Source organism: Mustelus asterias, chromosome 7, assembly GCF_964213995.1.
Source record: "Mustelus asterias chromosome 7, sMusAst1.hap1.1, whole genome shotgun sequence".
Classification (NCBI taxonomy): Eukaryota; Metazoa; Chordata; class Chondrichthyes; order Carcharhiniformes; family Triakidae; genus Mustelus; species Mustelus asterias.
The window spans coordinates 132,418,417-132,432,349 of record NC_135807.1 but is presented as its reverse complement, the minus strand read 5'-3'; positions in this window follow the sequence as shown (position 1 = coordinate 132,432,349).

The following is a 13,933-nucleotide window of genomic DNA, read 5'->3' as shown; positions in this document are numbered from 1 at the left end:
TATTCACAAGCTTGGCCGATATTCTGACTCAGATAGCCACTCATAAAGGGTGAGGGGGAGGGGTGGTCCGGTTCTCAGTTAGAATTCATCAAACATTTGTCTTCTCAGCTTCAGTCGGGGAAAGGGCACATAAAATTAAAGTAAAGTTTATTTATTAGTCACAAGTAAGGCTTGCATTAACACTGCAATTAAGTTACTGTGAAATGCCCCTAGTCGCCGCAGTCCGGCACCTGATCGGATCAATGCACCTAACCAGCATGTCTTTCAGAATGTGGGAGGAAACCAGAGCGCCTAGAGGAAACCCACGCAGACACGGGGAGAATGTGCAAACTCCACACAGACAGTGACTCAAACTGGGAATCAAACCCAGGTCCCTGGCGCTGTGAAGCAGCAGTGCTAACCACTACCGTGGTTAGCTACCGTGCCACCCCCAAACTGGCCCAGTCAAACAAAACTACTTACCAAAATCCTGGCGTGGTGTTACCATTAACCAGAAACCAAATTGGGCCATGGCAACACAGCAGCAAACACCGCGGCAACAAGAGCAGGTCAGAGGCTGGGAATTCTCCAGAGGGTAACTGACCTCCTGACTCCCCCACAAAGCCTGTCCACCATCTACAAGGCACAAGTCCAGAATGAAATGTGATGGCAAAAGAGAAAATGCTGGAAAATCTCAGCAGGTCTGGCAGCATCTGTAAAGAGAGAAAAGAGCGGACGTTTCGAGTGCAGACGACCCTTTGTCAAAGCTCAACAGCTCAAGGGTGCGGCACGGTGGCACAGTGGTTACCACTGCTGCCTCACAGTGCCAGGGACCCAGGTTCAATTCTTGGGTCACTGTCTGTGTGGTTTTTGCACATTCTCCCGTGCCTACGTGGTTTCCTCCAGGTGCTCCGGTTTCCTCGATGTGCAGGTTAGGTGGATTGGCCATACTAAATTGCCCCTTAGTGTCAGGGGGCTAGTCGGGTAAATAAATAGGGTTATGGGATATGGCCTGGGTGGGATTGCGGTCGCTGCAGACTTGATGGGCCAAATGGCCTCCTACGCTGTAGGGATTCTGTGATTCATTCACCAGAATCTTATCAGGACACCAAGGCCGCAATTTTACCAGCATGCCCGCCCCGATTCCGGGGGTGAGCAAGGCTCAGAGAACGACATTCTCCGTTGGCCTCGGGTGGGATCATACGAACCTCGGGTGGATGTGCCAGTAAAGTTCCGCCCCAAGGGTTAGATTGAGATGAGGTTGCACAGACTAATCAAATGCTAATCAGATAAGTGGGCGACACGGTGGCACAGTGGTTAGCACTGCTGCCTCACAGCTCCAAGAGCCTGGGTTCGATTCCCGGCTTGGCTCACTGTCTGTGTGGAGTTTGCACATTCTCCCCGTGTCTGTGGGGGTTTCCTCCAGGTGCTCCGGTTTCCTCCCACACTCTAAAGATGTGCAGGTTAGGTGCATTGGCCATGCTAAATTGCCCCTTAGTGTCCTGGGATGAGTCGGTTAGAGGGATTGGCGGAGTAAATGTGTGGGATTATGGGGATAGGACATGAGTGGGATTGTTGTCGGTGGAGACTCAATGGGCCAAATGGCCTCCTTCTGCACAGTAGGGTTTCTATGATTTCTATGGCTAGGCCTGCATTGCCTGGTCTATAGAAGGCTAAAGGATGATTTGATTGAGGTTTTGTGAAAAAATGAAAAGAGTAGGTAAAAAGACTTCGGCTGATTTTTTCCAGCCTCTATGTCCCCCCACCCCCCATACGTTCCCCTGGTGGAGGAGCCCAAGACAGGGGAACAAAACATTCAAATGAGAGCTAGAGAGAAATTGGAAACATTCATCATGCAAAGGGTGGTAGAACTGAGGAATTGTCTTCCACAACAAAACAGTTGGTGTCAGATCAATTAATAATTTTAACCCTGATCTATGATCATATTGCTACTTGTGGAACCTGCCTGCGTGCAAATGGTTGTTGTGTATCCTGCATCTCAACAGTGACTGTGCAACAGGACAAATTTGGCACTGAAGTACCTTTGGGCATCCTGAGGGCATGGAAGGTTGCTATGTGAATGCAAGTTCTTTGTGTATTTGTGAGCAGTTTGGAGCCGTGAATTTGTGCCCACTTGAAAACTGGTTAAGTGTATTCAGGCTCATTTAACTTAGCACAATTTTATTGCTAAAGTTCCTATACAAGTTGTTGCTGTTGAAGTAGCTGAAAGCCTTTTCTCATAGGCCCTGAAGTTGTTGCCTCCAGTAACCAGCTGGAACAAAGCTGTCTCTGCCTGGCCCTGGAAGCCAAGACTCCTATTGAAGGGAGGTGATGGCCTAGTGGTATTATCACTAGACTACTAATTCAGGAACTCAGCTAATGTTCTGGGGACCCAGGTTTGAATCCTGCTGCGGCAGATGGTGGAATTTAAATTCAATTTTTAAAAAATCTGGAATTAAGAATTTACTGATGACCATGAAACCATTGTCAATTGTCGGAAAACCCCACCCAGTTCATTAATGTCCTTTAGGGAAGGACATCTGCCGTCCTTACCGGGTCTGGCCTACATGTGACTCTAGAGCCACAGCAATGTGGTTAACTCTCAACTGCCCTTGGGCAACTAGGGATGGGCAATGAATGCTGGCCAGCCAATGATGCCCATATCCCATGAATGAATTAAAAAATTCAAGGAATAATCAAATAATCCCTCCAGTGTAGGATAGAATCGGACCTCGGTGCCATAAGTGCAACTAGAGAGCCTTTGAAGGTATACTTGTGGGTTCCAATGAGCAGTTGTGAAGTTCTGTGAAGAAATATTCAAATACCTGATAGACTTAATATGAAGGAGGTGATAGCATAGTGGTATTATCATTGGACTAGCAATCCAGAGACCCAGGGTAATGCTCGGTGGACCCGGGTTCGAATCCTGCCACGGCAGACTAAGTGTCAATGAAGAAGAAACTAATTTAAATTTGCTGAAATCCAGTTAAGGCGGCATCTAACTTGTCATGAGTGCCAAAATAAGACTTGCATTTCTCCCCGTACGTTGACAATGAAATTCGTAATAATGCTATGTGTTTTATTTCCAATGTATGATAGCTGAGGTCTCCATTAAGGTCACTTTAAACGTCAGTCGCAATTGTCCTATTGCAAAATGGCATCAGGAATCATTTGCTCAGATGTGAGTAATTTCTTTAGCAAACATGCAAATGTGAAGTGTTTGCAGCAAGTGCAATCATATCAAAAATGGCAAATGCACATGTACTGTGTCTTCTTTAATAAGCATCATTGGGACATTCAAGATCTTTATCATGTAAATATGTTTTGTTCTGATCCCATTGTTAATAATCTCTAAAGCAATGTTTAATACACAACAACATCAAACCCGATTTAACAATGCCATGTTTGATTTATCACGCAAACTCCCTTCTCTGACCAGTGAAAACCTTCCATTGCCAAGATATGCCAAAAAAAAACATAATTTGTCCACTAAGCAATGAATATCAACAACTTTGGCTTGGTCTTGTAATGACTTCAATCAGGCCATTGAGGTTGGCCTTTTGGAATATGAACTCCCTGATCAATTGATGGGCCAATCAGGGAGTCTTTTCCTTCTATTTCACAGAGAATGTCAGTTCCTCTGGTACTCCCGAAGGTAGACTGCTGACTGAAAGCACTCTGTATACTGCTGTTGGAATTGTAAATAAAGGGATCTTGGTGAAGAGACTTCTTTCTCCAAAGACTTATTACAGTCCTAACATGGAGTAGCTACAAAACTTTGATGTCCTGTGTATGGACATGCAAAAAAATCAGTCATAGCTCTGTTGCAGTCTGTGACTGCTTGAGTAACATAAAATCATTGTAATGAAACCAACTACAGACAACAATCAGATCAGAAATACAAGCACAGCAAGGTGACTTAAAAACTGACATAGAAATTGGCCTAAAAGCAAGGGATGCTGGGATTACCTCAGTCCAAAACAGTCTGCAAGGAGACAGGCCCTTTGCAAAATTCAAGCTCAAACAATAGAAAACCAAAGATGTACCAGGACACAGTCGCATGTGTAAAAGGACAGTTGTACATTTCTTGAGAAACAAATCACCAATAGATACAGAATCAGACTTGCATCAGTGAAACAAAAGATTTGATGCATACTAGAAGCTAAAACTAGGCATCTAGCACACAAATACAAAGGGTCCACCATTCAAACTCATTAATACTCATTTTGGTCTCCTTACTTGAGAAAGGATATACTGGCACTGGAGGGGGTGCAGAGGAGATTCACTAGGTTGATTCCGGAGTTGAGAGGGTTGGCTTATGAGTAGACTGGGGCTATACTCATTGGAATTCAGAAGAATGAGGGGAGATCTTATAGAAACATATAAGATTATGAAGGGAATAGATAAGATAGAAGCAGGGAAGTTGTTTCCACTGGCGGGTGAAACTAGAACTAGGAGACAGAGGCTCAAATTAAGGGGAAGTAGATTTAGGACTGAGTTGAGGAGGAACTTCTTCATCCAAAGGGTTGTGAATCTGTGGAATTCCCTGCCCAGTGATGCAGTTGAGGCTACCTCATTGAATGTTTTTAAGGCAAGGATAGATACATTTTTGAACAGTAAAGGAATTAAGGGTTATGGTGAGCGGGTGGGTTTGTGGAGCTGTGTCCACGAAAAGATCAGCCATGATCTTATTGAATGGTGGAGCAGGCTCGAGGGGCCAGATGGCCTTCTCCTGCTCCTAGTTCTCATGTTCTTATGGAACCCATCAACAATGATGTGAAACTAATCAGATCTAAGTATCTGATAGGTCAAATCCTTGGAAGATTCTGGAAGGTAGCCAGACAAATATAAGAAACCTCTGCTAGTGCCGTTGGAGTAGAAACCACCTCTCCAGCTTCCCCAGAAGCACGTCCGGATACGGCAGCGATGAGAGCAGCTCACCTCCAGATCAGAGAGAGAGAGACAGACTTGAGAGTTCAACATACCAATGGGATTACGAGAACCTGGGATAGTAAATTAATTTCTAAATGACCAATCATCTAGAGAGAGAGAGAGAACATGTTAAAAAGTTGTAAAACTTAAGTCTTTTACTGTTTGGAATAAAGCTGCGAATTGCTTATTTACTCTTGGTTTATGTGCGTAGTCCTTTTGCCCAGGGTGGCAGAGTGGCACAGTGGTTAGCACTGCTGCCTCACAGCACCAGAGACCCGGGTTCGATTCCCTGCTTGGGTCACTCTCTGTGTGGAGTTTGCACATTTTCCTCGTGTCTGCGAGGGTTTCCTGCGGGTGCTCCAATTTCCTCCCACAGTCCAAAGATGTGCGGGTTAGGTGGATTGGTCATACTAAATTGCCCCATAGTGTCAGGGGGACTAGCTAGGGTAAATGGGGTTATGGGGATGGGACCTGGGTGAGACTGTGGTTGGTGCAGACTCGATGGACTGACTGGCCTCCTTCTGCACTGTATGATTCTGTATACAGAGGTGTTTGCGTGAAATCCATTATACACAGTGCTGGTTGCGTGAGTGCGCAGGATATTAGAAATAGCCCGGACAACAGTCAGTTAATAGATCCTGATAAGATAGTCTTTTCATAATCCAACTGAATTTTATTTCACAAAATGCGAACAATGCGCTTTTCAATGATAACCCATTATTGCGTCATTATTGTCAGGCTTTTTTTATTTGCATATGTGAAGGTTACAATAATAATACTGTATTTCCATGTTATTAAAATATTAGGACATCAAAGCCAGTACATCAAAGAACTTGCCCAGCAAGTCAGATTCAAAACTTCACACTTCATAAATTAGCATTCTGCATCTTAAACAAATTTTTCCCATTGGTTTCAAAAGGACAAGGGTCGATCGATTTGTCATAACTGTGAGTACAATTCCGTTTGATTCATCGTTGAGGCCTTTCTGGCAAATATCTGAAGGCCTTGACAGAGGGCTGCACAGTGACACAGTGGTTAGCACTGCTGCCTCACAGCGCCAGGGACCCGAGTTCAATTCCGGCCTCGGGTCACTGTCTGCGTGGAATTTGCACATTCTCCACATGTCTGCGTGGGTTTCCTCCGGGTGCCTCGGTTTCTTCCCACAGTCCAAAGATGTACGGGATAGGTTGATTGGCTATGCTACATTAACCCTCGTGCCAAGGGGCAATGTCTAGCCATTTCCCTCACCACCCAGGGTAATTCTTACTTCCAAGCCCCTGGCCTGGTCATCGCGACTGGTTTTTGTTTTTTGGAAACCAGTAATGATTTCTGCTGGCGTGATATCATGCTCCTGGGGATCGGGGGCAGGTGGCGGGGTGGTGGAGGGGTGGAGGGTGAACGGGTGGGGGGGGTGCGGATGCATAAGGAGAACCTGCAAGCTACAGCATAAAGTCATTTCTGCATACTAAAATATATTTAATTTGATGAAAAATATGCTTTCACTGGGCCAGAGTTAGTGGCTATCACAGGAAAATTTAATGTTTATTTATTTGTGCCACAAGTCAGCAAGTTATTGTGAAAATCCCCTAGTCGCCACATTCAGGAGCCTGTTCGCGTACATTGAGGGAGAATTTAGCACAGCCAATGCACCTAACCAGCACGTCTTTTGGACCGTGGGAGGAAATCGGAGCACCCAGAGGAAACCCACACAGACGTGGGGAGAATGTGCAAACTCAGCACAGACAGTGACCCAAGCTGGGAATTGAACCCGGGTCCCTAGCGCTGTGAGGCAGCAGTGCTAACCACTGTGCCACTGTCCCACCCACAGTGCCCCGGCACCTTCATATTTGACTGATAGTTTGATTCTTGCTTCGTGGGCTAAGAATGACTGATGGAAAATCAGCAAATCCCACTGTTCCCCAACAAGGATCATCTGTCTAAAACGTGGAAAGGAATAAAACAAATAAGCCACAGTAATAAAAAGCAACTGCAACTAATTATCAGATATAAAGTCTCCTGCTGCCACGGAATATAAAAGTTAATCTTTTTTTTCCCTTTGGTTTCATGGCTACACTTTATTAATGAGGTAGTACTTTGGGAGTTACTCTGTTTGCTTTCTGCCGTTATTACAATATTAATGATGACATACAATAATGTTCAAAGCAATTCATTTGTACAGCACACGAACATGTTACTGATTGTCGTAAAGGGCACTCAATAACAGCATTATTATTATCTGTCACAATTAGACCTTCGGTTTTTCACTTATCGTACGCCTGTCGCTGCTGTGCTACTTACTCATATCGAAGTAGGTCTTTTGTTCACAAGAGATAAATAGATTTCTCAGGGTTAATCTAGCCTTTGAATACTTTGAGCAGCGCAATTTCCTTTTGAAAACATGCAAGGTGAAGCCCTTTTTCTGCCAATCAGTGTTACTTTTTACATCACCGGCAAAGCAAACAGAAATGGTCCCATGCCTGAATGAGAAAACATTATCCGACCTTTTGTCGATGCCAGCAGCTTTACGTTTAAATTTGTCACGTTTTGAGAACATGCAGAATGCAGGGGCTACTCTGAGAACTTGTCATTGTTCCGAATGACGGAGGAGAAATATGCAGCGCAACATTTTCCCCAATCGAACAATTATATCATCAAATTTCAGCCATGTTATCACAACATTGGTGGGCGTCTCTTCAATTATTTTCCACAGTAAATATACCCAGCCATTTTATTAGACACATGAAGGCCTTTGCAGGCTGCTTTCTGGTGAGCTGGGTTGTTTGGAAATTCAGAGTTGAGGCCTGGATGAGTTGAACTCTCTGACCTCACCAACTGCTGGGTCAGTCACTTCCTGTCCTGGTCCCTCCAAGCCGGCACTATAGTTAAGAAAGCCCACCAACGCCTCTACTTTCTCAGAAGGCTAAGGAAACTTGGCCTCACCAATTTTTACAGATGCACTATAAGAAAGCATCCTTTCTGATTGTATCACAGCTTGGTATGGCTCCTGCTCTTCCCAAGACCGCGTGAAACTACAAAGGGTCGTGAACAAAGCCCAGTCCATCGCTCAAACCAGCCTCGCATCCATTGACTCCGTTTAAGCGCTAGAGTGTGGCAACTAGGGGATTTCCACAGTAACTTTGTTGCGTTGTTAATGTAAGCCTACTTGTGACACTAATAAATAAACTTTAAACATCCATGATATAAAATGGGAACGTGGAGCTTGAGTAAAAGGATCTTATTGTCAAAATGGTACAACCCACACCCCAATTTATTTGCAAAAGGTATTGACACCTGCACCTGCTGGGGTGCAGAACAACAAGAACTTGCTTTGTTCAAAGTCTCTTTAATATCTTAAAATGTCCCAAAATGCTACGCAGGAGCATTGTTGACAATGTTTGACACCAAACCACATAAAGCGATAAAGGACAGGTGGGCAAAAGCTTGGTCAAAGAGACGGAGAGGTTTCCATAGCAACATAGGACTTCAGTTAAGTTTTAAGTTTATTTATTTGTGTCACAAGTAGGCTTATATTAACACTGCAGTGAAATTACAGTGAAAATCCCCTAGTCGCCATACTTCGGCGCCTGTTCGGGTACACCGAGGGAGAATTTAACATGGCCAACACGTCTTTCGGACTGTGGGAGGAAACCAGAGCACCCGGAGGAAATCCATGCAGAGACAGGGAGAACATGCAGACTCCGCACAGTCACCTGAGCTGGGAACCGAACCTGGGTCCCTGACGCTGTGAGGCAGCAGTGCTAACCACTGTGCCACCGTGCCACCTGGACTTAGGATCAGGTATAGGCCCTTCAGCCCTTCAGTACTGTTCCACTATTCAGTAATGATGTGGAGATGCTGGTGTTGGACTGGTGTGGGCACAGTAAGAAGTCTCACAACACCCAGTTAAAGTCCCAACAGGTTTATTTGGAATCACGAGCTTCGCAGCACTGCTCTTTCATCAGGTGAGTTCACCTGATGGAGGAGCAGTGCTCCGAAAGCTGGTGATTCCAAATAAAACTGTTGGACTTTAACCTGGTGTTGTGAGACTTCTTACAATTCAGTCAGATTATGGTTGATCTGTCTGTGATCACAACTCCACTTTAGTAAGGGAATTCCAGAGATTAGGGCCAACACAGCTTGGTGGAGCGATTGAAATCGAGAATTACAATTTAGATGAAAAGAACCCCACATAAATGCAAGTTGGCCTTGATCAGTGTATGAGACAACTGACTGGCACTACTTGCCTACCACCATTCAGAGGGGAACCTAACAAGCTCTCTCATCCGTGTTCCAACAGATAGTGATCAGGACTTTATGGGGCAGGGAGCATCGTGTGATCTCTCTCCTCCAATGTCCCGAGCACTTGCTGTGCCGAATTGTAACCCCACACTGGCTAATTCAGTACAGTTCAGGCCTTAATTGACTCGATGCTACATTGAGTGGGTTGCATCAGGCTGCAACAAGTAAGTACATGAGATACAGCAGTGGCATTACTTGATTGCGGAAAGCAAATATAGCACAGTCCACTGCTTCCTGAGGTGTTGGGTGCACGATCTCTTCTTCACAGACTTAACACAACGATAAAGTGCAGATATGAAAATAAAAGAGCAATTGCATAGCACAGTGAATTTTAATAAATCGTGTCCGATTAGCATTTTAATGGCATCTGTGTTTTTTCCACTTTCATGCATAATGCTGGGGATAATTTCCGAAAATGCACTAAGTGGGTGTGCATGAATGTACTTCATATCACACTTCATTGGAAAGCTTCATTTATATCAGCGTAAATTGATGTTGAATGGGTAAAAACATTATGTAAAAGCAATAACCGACTAAAGAGTGAATTATGCACTTCGGGTTGAGCTTGCCTCTTGATATCGCAATTTCTGTCATTGGTTTCACGCTATCATACCTGTCTGGACAGTCAATAAAACAAGAAATTATCATCTAATCATTGTTCATTATTCCACCATAAAACATAGGCAGTAAAATGCAATTATATCATAAAACTGTATTACAATCAATACCTACATTTGCTGCCATAAAAATGACCATATTAGCTCATAAACTTCATTTCTGAAATCACAATTTAACCAGATGATCCCAGCTGCAGGATAAGTCTTGTGCATCCAATCATTTCAGGCTCCCAGTCAAAGTATTACATATTACACTGGAATACAGAGGGACAATTGTAACGTCACTGATAGCAAACAGCCTTGGTGATCTGCATATTTAGAATCATAGAATCCCTACAGTGCAGAAGGAGGCCATTCGGCCCATCAAGCCCACACTGACATCAATCCCACCCAGGCCCTATCCCCGTAACCACATGTATTTACCCTGCTAATCCCCCTGACACTAAGGGGCAATTTATCATGGCCAATGAACCTAACCTGCTCATCTTTGGAGTGTAGGAAGAAACCGGAGCACCCGGAGGAAACCCGGGGTGGCAGGGTGACACAATGGTTAGTACTACTGCCTCACAGCGCCAGGGGCCCGGGTTCAATTCCGGCCTCGAGTCACTGTCTGTGTGGAGTTTGCACCTTAACCCAGTGTCTGCGTGGGTTTCCTCCGGGTGCTCCGGTTTCCTCCCACAGTCCAAAGATGTGCAGGATAAGTTGATTGGCCACGCTAAATTGAGCCTAATGTAAGGGGATTAGCAGGGTAAATATGTGGGGTTATGGGAATAGGGTTGGGTGGGGTTGTGGTCGGTGCAAATTCGATTGGCCGAATGGCCTCCTTCTGCACTGTAGGGATTCTATGAAACCCACGCAGACACGGGGAGAATGTGCAAACTCCACACATCACCTACGGCCGGAATTGAACCCAGGACCCTGGTGCTGTGAAGCCTATGGTAGTCATGATGTGGAGATGCCGGCGTTGGACTGGGGTAAACACAGTAAGAAGTTTAACAACACCAGGTTAAAGTCCAACAGGTTTATTTGGTAGCAAAAGCCACACAAGCTTTCGGAGCTGCAAGCCCCTTCTTCAGGTGAGTGGGAATTCTGTTCACAAACAGAGCATATAAAGACACAAACTCAATTTACATGAGTAATGGTTGGAATGCGAATACTTACAACTAATCAAGTCTTTAAGAAACAAAACAACATGAGTGGAGAGAGCATCAAGATAGGCTAAAAAGATGTGTATTGTCTCCAGACAAGACAGCCAGTGAAACTCTGTGGGGGTTACAAATAGTGGGACATGAACCCAATATCCCGGTTGAGGCCGTCCTCGTGTGTGCGGAACTTGGCTATCAGTTTCTGCTCAGCGACTCTGCGCCGTCGTGTGTCGCGAAGGCCGCCTTGGAGAACGCTTACCCGAATATCAGAGGCCGAATGCCCATGACCGCTGAAGTGCTCCCCAACAGGAAGAGAACAGTCTTGCCTGGTGATTGTCGAGCGGTGTTCATTCATCCGTTGTCGCAGCGTCTGCATAGTTTCCCCAATGTACCATGCCTCGGGACATCCTTTCTTGCAGCGTATCAGGTAGACAACGTTGGCCGAGTTGCAAGAGTATGTACCGTATACCTGGTGGATGGTGTTCTCACGTGAGATGATGGCATCTGTGTCGATGATCCGGCACGTCTTGCAGAGGTTGCTGTGGCAGGGTTGTGTGGTGTCATGGTCACTGTTCTCCTGAAGGCTGGGTAGTTTTCTGCGGACAATGGTCTGTTTGAGGTTGTGCAGTTGTTTGAAGGCAAGAAGTGGGGGTGTGGGGATGGCCTTGGCGAGATGTTCGTCTTCATCAATGACATGTTGAAGGCTCCGGAGGAGATGCCGTAGCTGAAGCTGAAGCTACGGCATCTCCTCCGGAGCCTTCAACATGTCATTGATGAAGACGAACATCTCGCCAAGGCCATCCCCACACCCCCACTTCTTGCCTTCAAACAACCGCACAACCTCAAACAGACCATTGTCCGCAGCAAACTACCCAGCCTTCAGGAGAACAGTGACCATGATACCACACAACCCTGCCACAGCAACCTCTGCAAGACGTGCCGGATCATCGACACAGATGCCATCATCTCACGTGAGAACACCATCCACCAGGTACACGGTACATACTCTTGCAACTCGGCCAACGTTGTCTACCTGATACGCTGCAAGAAAGGATGTCCCGAGGCATGGTACATTGGGGAAACTATGCAGACGCTGCGACAACGGATGAATGAACACCGCTCGACAATCACCAGGCAAGACTGTTCTCTTCCTGTTGGGGAGCACTTCAGCGGTCATGGGCATTCGGCCTCTGATATTCGGGTAAGCGTACTCCAAGGCGGCCTTCGCGACACATGACGGCGCAGAGTCGCTGAGCAGAAACTGATAGCCAAGTTCTGCACACACGAGGACGGCCTCAACCGGGATATTGGGTTCATGTCCCACTATTTGTAACCCCCACAGAGTTTCACTGGCTGTCTTGTCTGGAGACAATACACATCTTTTTAGCCTATCTTGATGCTCTCTCCACTCATGTTGTTTTGTTTCTTAAAGACTTGATTAGTTGTAAGTATTCGCATTCCAACCATTACTCATGTAAATTGAGTTTGTGTCTTTATATGCTCTGTTTGTGAACAGAATTCCCACTCACCTGAAGAAGGGGCTTGCAGCTCCGAAAGCTTGTGTGGCTTTTGCTACCAAATAAACCTGTTGGACTTTAACCTGGTGTTGTTAAACTTCTTGCTGTGAAGCAGCAGTGCTAACCACTGTGCCACCGTGCCCGCAAAGAGGTGGATTTAGGAACACTGGGAATGGGCCATTCAGCCCTTCTTGTGTGAGTTCCGCCATTGAGTTAGATCATGGCTGATCTGTATCTTAGCTTCATCTGCCTTCAATGGTTCCCTTAATAATCTTACCAAACAGGTTTTGACTTTTACACGATAACACCACTACTCCCCTCCCCTACCCCACAGCTGGAACAACTTCACGGGTGGGGGGTAATAAAGTTCCAAATTTCCACTACCCTTTGTGTGATGGAGTACTTACAGAGTACTTGCCTAGCTCTAATTTTGAGACCTCTGATTCGTCCCCTTTGACCCCTGCCCTCCGACCCTTTCCTCTCGATCCCTGATCACATCCCTGCTGAGCCAATGCCTAGCAGCCATGACTCAATTTTGGTCTCAATTCTTCCTTGAAGGGTAAGTTTGTGAACTGATGGCTCCACTTTACTGAGACCTTGAGCCCAATATCAAGGGAGCCTCAATAACTCGTCATTGAGCTCGGTGGCATGGAACCTGCAGCCCTGATTTTCTCAGCCTCTGCATTTATAACTGCATAAGAATAAACAGTGAATGGAAAGCAACCTGGTACAATTATGACGTAGTTACCACGCCATAACCCCAGAATGTCCTCCCACACAATGTTGCTTACTCAAAACATTGGTGTGAAAAATCATCCTCCCCCACACACACAAACACATATTTCAAGAAGCTAAACATTGTAAAATGACTTGCAAGCATTTCACAGTTTGCAAACAAAGGAGATCTTGAGATAATGTGCTTTAAAAACACAATAGGAAGGTTTTAACGTTTCACCCAGTGCTCTCTGATCTATGTGGCTCCAGGTTCAGCAATGCCTTGATTTAAAAAATTTGCATTCTTGTTTTTCAAATCCCCCTATGACTGCACTCCTCCCCATCTCTGTAATCTACTCCGGCCCATGCAATTAGAACCATAGAAAAGTTGCAGCACAGGTGGCCAATCGGCCCATCTTGTCCATGCCAGCCCGAGGGCACCCAGGTGCCCTTTCTGATCCCACCTTCGTGCACCTAGCCCATAGCCCTGTAGCTTACAGCACTTAAGGTGCAGATCCAGGTACTTTTTAAAAGAGTTTCGGGTTTCTGCCTCCACCACCATTCGGGCAGCGAATTCCAGATACCCACCCCCCTCTGTGTAAAAAAGTTCTTCCTCATATCCCCTCTCCACCCATTGCCACCGAACGTGAATCTGTCCAGTTCTCTGAGATATCTGTTCTCTTATTCTGAGCTCCTGTACATCCCCGATTTTAATTGTTTCACCATTTGT